Source organism: Scyliorhinus canicula, chromosome 9, assembly GCF_902713615.1.
Source record: "Scyliorhinus canicula chromosome 9, sScyCan1.1, whole genome shotgun sequence".
NCBI classification, from domain to species: Eukaryota; Metazoa; Chordata; class Chondrichthyes; order Carcharhiniformes; family Scyliorhinidae; genus Scyliorhinus; species Scyliorhinus canicula.
Genome location: NC_052154.1, coordinates 189,800,307 through 189,805,760, shown reverse-complemented (window position 1 = coordinate 189,805,760; position 5,454 = coordinate 189,800,307). Strand labels below are relative to the sequence as shown.

The following is a 5,454-nucleotide window of genomic DNA, read 5'->3' as shown; positions in this document are numbered from 1 at the left end:
AAAAGACCCTCCTTACCCTCGGAGTCCCGTGCGCCCAAACAAATCCCAGAATGCTGCTGTTCACCCTCCTAAAAAAGGCCCTCGGAACAAAAATGGGGAGGCACTGAAACAAAAACAAAAACCTCGGGAGCACCGTCATTTTAACGGACTGTACTGTACCCGCCAACGACAACGGCAGCATGTCCTACCTTTTAAATTCCTCCTCCATCTGCTCCACCAACCTAGTAAAATTGAGCTTGTGCAGAGTCCCCCAGCTCCTAACCACCTGAACCCCCAGGTACCTAAAACTCCTCACTGCCCTCTTTAGCGGGAGCCTACCAATCCCCTCCTCCTGATCTCCCGGGTGTACGACAAACAGCTCACTCTTGCCCAGGTTCAATTTATATCCCGGGAAACTCCCGAACTCAGCAAGAATCTCCATCACCTCCGGCATTCCCCCCACCGGGTCAGCAAGTCGTCCGCATACAGCGACACTCGGTGCTCCTCCCCACCTCGCACCAAACCCCTCCACCTCCCTGACTCCCTGAGAGCCATGGCAAGAGGCTCAATTGCCAGCGCAAAAAGCAAGGGGGACATGGGGCACCCCTGCCTCGTCCCACGGTGGAGCATGAAGTACTCGGACCTCCTCCCATTTGTCGCTACACTCGCCATCGGGGCGTACAGCAACCTCACCCATTTAATAAACCCCACCCCAAACCCGAACCTCTCCAACACCTCCCACAAGTACCCCCACTCAACCCTGTCAAAGGCCTTCTCCGCATCCAATGCCACCACAATCTCCGCCTCTCCTTCTGCTGCCGGCATCATTATCACATTTAGCAGCCTTCGCACGTTAGTGTTCAGCTGCCTCCCCTTCACAAAACCCGTCTGTTCTTCATGTATCACCCCCGGCATACAGTCCTCTATTCTAGTGGCCAAGATCTTCGCCAGCAACTTGGCGTCTACATTCAGCAGTGAAATCGGCCTGTATGAACCGCACTGCAAGGGGTCCTTATCACGCTTCAGGATCAGGGAGATTAGTGCCCGAGACATCGTCGTGGGCAGAACACCCCCCTCCCATGCCTCGTTAAAGGTCCTATCCAACAGGGGGCCCAGCAGGTCCGCATATTTCTTATAAAATTCAACCGGGAACCCATCCGGTCCCGGCGCCTTCCCCGACTGCATGTTGCCAATCCCACTGACCAGCTCCTCCAACTCGATCGGCGCCCCCAGTCCCTCCACCTGCTCCTCCTGCACCCTTGGAAATCGCAGCCTGTTCAAAAAGCTCTCCATTCCCTCCCCCACCCCGGCGGCTCCGACCGGTACAGTTCCCTATAGAAGTCCCTAAAGACCTCATTGACCTCTGCCCCCCTGCCGCACCACAGTCCCATCTCTATCCTTCACTCCACCAATCTCTCTAGCCGCGTCCCGCTTACGCAGCTGGTGCGCCAGCATCCTGCTCGCCTTCTCTCCATACTCATAGACCGCTCCCTGCGCCTTCCTCCACTGTGTCTCCGCCTTTCTGGTGGTCAATAAATCAAACTTGGCCTGCAAGCTACGCTTTTCCCCCAGCAATCTCTCCTCCGGGGCCTCCGCGTACCTCCAATCCACACTCAACAGCTCCTCCACCAGTCTCTCCCTCTCCCTCCTCTCCCCCCTTTCCCTATGGGCTCGGATGGAGTTCAGCTCCCCACTAATCACTGCCTTCAGAGCCTCCCACACCATCCTCACCTGGACCTCCCCAGTATCATTGACCTCGAGGTACCTCTCGATACATCCCCGAACCCTCCTACACACCTCCTCATCAGCCAACAACCCCACGTCCAGACGCCAAAGCGGGCGCTGGTCCCGCACCTCCCCCATCTCCAGATCCACCCAATGTGGAGCATGGTCCGAAATCGCGATAGCCGAATATTCGGCCTCCTCCACCCTCGGGACCAGTCCCCTACTCAGAACAAAGAAATCAATACAGGAATAAACTCTGTGCACATGGGAGAAAAAGGAGTACTCCCGAGCCCTCGGCCTCCTGAACCTGCAGGGATCCACTCCTCCCATCTGGTCCATAAACCCCCTCAATACCTTGGCCGCCGCTGGCCTCCTGCCTGTCCTTGAACTAGAACGATCCAGTAGGGGATCCAGCACCATATTGAAGTCCCCCCCCCCCCACCATGATCAAGCCCCCCACCTCCAGGCCAGGAATGCGGCCCAACATACGCCTCATGAAACCAGCATCATCCCAATTTGGGGCGTACACATTAACCAACACCACCCTCTCCCCCTGCAGCTTACTGCTCACCATCACATATCTGCCGCCACAATCAGCCACAACCTCAGACGCCTCAAACGCCACCCTCTTCCCCACCAGGATCGCCACCCCCCCGGTTCTTCGAGCCGAGCCCTGAGTGGAAAACCTGCCCCACCCACTCCTTCCTCAGACGGACCTGGTCCGCCACCTTCAGGTGGGTCTCCTGGAGCATGGCCACGTCCGCCTTCAGCCCCTTGAGATGCGAAAACACCCGGGCCCGCTTAACCGGCCCATTCAACCCCCTCACGTTCCACGTAACCAGCCGGATCAGGGGGCACCCCGCTCCCCTCCCCTGTCGACTAGCCATAACCCATCGACTGCTCGCCACTGGCCATCACCCTTCGGCCCATTTCCCACGGCGATAGAACCTCACCCCGACCCCCCGAACTCCTCCCTAGCCAATCCAGCAGCAACCCAGTATCCCCCCCACCCCAGGCTAGGACCCCTCCTAGCCGCGACTCTCCCTCCACTGTACTCCCGTGAGCCAGCTGACTTCTGTTGACCCCGGCAGCTCCCGCTCTAACTCCAACCCCTCCCGATATGAGGTCCCCCCTCCTCCCCTGAATCATCTCCTGGGCACCGCTTCAGCGCGGGAAACCCGGTCTAATAGCCACGCCCCTCGCCACCAGCTCCACCCCCTCGTTCCGCAGCGCGGGAAACCAGAGAAAAGCCCGCGCTTTCACACTGCCCCACCCCACCAATGCAGCTCCCAAACCGCAGTCCCAACCCAACCACCAACTCCATACAAACAAAGACACAGATCAACCACAAACCCCAGTACCCCCCTTAGAACACAAAACCATGACCCACATCATCCGAAAGTGAGAGAAAAAACAAAAACAAACAGAATAACCCGCTACAGCATAAACAATGATACATGAATAGAATAGAAAAACTCCCACAGCCCCCAATCTCTAGTTCGAGTCCAGATTTTCAGCCTGCACAAAGGCCCACGCTTCCTCCGGGGACTCAAAGTAGTGATGCCGGTCCTTGTAGGTGACCCACAGGCACGCAGGCGGCAACATGCCGAACTTCACCTGCTTTCCGTGGAGCACCGCCTTCGTCCGGTTAAACCCGGCTCTCTGCTTGGCCACCTCCGCACTCCAGTCCTGGTAGATACGCACTACCGAATTCTCCCACTTACTGCTCCCCACCTTCTTGGCCCATCGGAGAACACGCTCCCAGTCACTGAACCGATGGAACCGCACCAGCACCGCCCGCGGGGGTTCATTCGCCTTAGGCCGCCTGGCCAGCACTCTATGGGCCCCCTCCAGCTCCAGGGGCAGATGGAAGGATCCTGCCCCCATCAGCGAGTTCAACATCACGGCCACATAGGCCGGCAGATCCAACCCCTCCAGCACCTCCTCGAGGCCCAGGATCCGCAGGTCCTTCCTCCTTGACCGAAGCTCCATCTCCTCAAACCGATCTTGCCACTTTTTATGAAGTGCCTCGTGTATCTCCACCTTCCCCATGAGGGCCGAAACCTCCTCCTCGCGCTCAGAGGCCTGCTGCTGCAACTCGAGTATCGCTGCACCCTGGGTTGTCTGGGTCTCCAGCAGCTTACTCGTCGTCACTTTCAGGGATTCCAACAACTCCCATTTCAACTCCATGAAATAGCGCAGGAGGGCCGCCTGCTGCTCCTCAGCCCACTGCCTCCACTCCTCAGGGTCTCCACCGGCTGCCATTTTGTCCACCTTCCCCCGCTTTTCCAGGGGAGCTGCTGCCGTTTTTCTCCTCGCCCCACTTCGAGTCCGAACCATAAATCCCGGGGGGTTTTGCTCCAGACCCCTTTATCCACCGGGAATCGTCGAATCAGCGCCGTTTGGGGCCCTTAAAAGAGCCCACAAGTCCTTTTAAAGCGGGAGTTGGCGAACGTGCGGCTTAGCTCCGCATTGCCGCCACCGGAAGCCCGGCCGCGGGCCGTTCTACGCAGCCGGCCCAACAATTCTCCGGCCGTAAGAAAAGAGCCGAGTCCCACTGATGCCATTCTAACCTGCTCTGGGCCGGCGGGACCTCAGTGTGTAAGAGTCAGATGGCAGCCTTTGGAGGGGGAGGGGATCTAACCCTGGGGGGCCTCCGATGTGGACTGGCCTGCGATCGGGGCCCACCGATCGGCGGGCCGGCCTCTGCTGCTGGGGGCCTCCTTTCCTACGCGCCGGCCCCTGTAGTCCTGCGCCATGTTGCGTCAGGGCCGACGTGTTGAAGGAGGCCACTGCGTATGCGCGCGTTGGCACTGGTGCCACTGCGCATTTCCTCATCGGCTCCGGCGCAACTGCACATGTGCGCGTCCCGCGGTGCACAGTTTGCGCCGGGAACTGCAGCTGGAGTAGTGCAAACCGCTCCATCGCCCTGCTGGCACCCTGGAGGGGACAGTATTAGTCATGGGAGAGGCCCATTCACACCGTCGTAAAACACGACGGCGTGGACACTCTGCCGCAGGATTGGAGAATCCCGCCCACAGTCTTTGTTAAAAAGGGTTTTTTGACTAATGGATGTTGTTTTGAAAGTTACTAAGGGTTACCTATAGAGTACTGTATTTTTTTGTGGGGGGGTTATCAGTGTTGGTAGTGGATAAGATGTTTACTGTGTGTTGATAAAATGTTTTTTTAAATTTCTTTTTCTGAGTTACAAAGCCAGGGCTCAGAATGTGGACAGGGGCGAACCCCTAATCCAGCTCCTTGCCTGCTCCAAAAACCAATTCAAATTCAAATTGAATCCAATTCATGGTCCGCACAAGAGAGACAGACCAGATCTGAGCCAAAAGGCAGAGCAGATACTACACTTGATCTTAGCCAAAAGGCCGAGAAGTGATGTGTTTATAAAATGTTCACTGGATACATAGAATAAACATTGTTTTTGTTTAAAAACACTTTTAGTTCTCTGTTGCATCACACCTGTAAAGTGGGCCCTTGTGCTCTCCATAACCAAAATCTATTAGAAGTTGTGGGTCAGGTGAACTCCATGATATACTTTGGTGTTCTCTAAACCCTGGCCCATAATATATTAGTGATCCAGTTGGGTTTTCTGACAGTCGACAATTAATTCATGGTCGTCATTAACTATTAAAATTTCAAATGTTTCATTGAATGCGGGTCCCAGGGTCTCTGGATTGTTCATCCAGTGACAATGCCACTGTGCCACCACCTCCCCACTGTAATTGTTCAAGAAGG

The 5,454-nt window shown here is 56.4% G+C and overlaps 1 non-coding gene across 1 annotated transcript; it reads right to left on the bottom strand.

Moving 5' to 3' along the window:
- Positions 1-4,896: 4,896 nt before the first annotated feature.
- On the bottom strand, positions 4,897-5,096 carry LOC119972033. The gene has a single exon (XR_005461971.1). It is a non-coding gene; the product is annotated as a U2 spliceosomal RNA (small nuclear RNA).
- Positions 5,097-5,454: the final 358 nt, after the last annotated feature.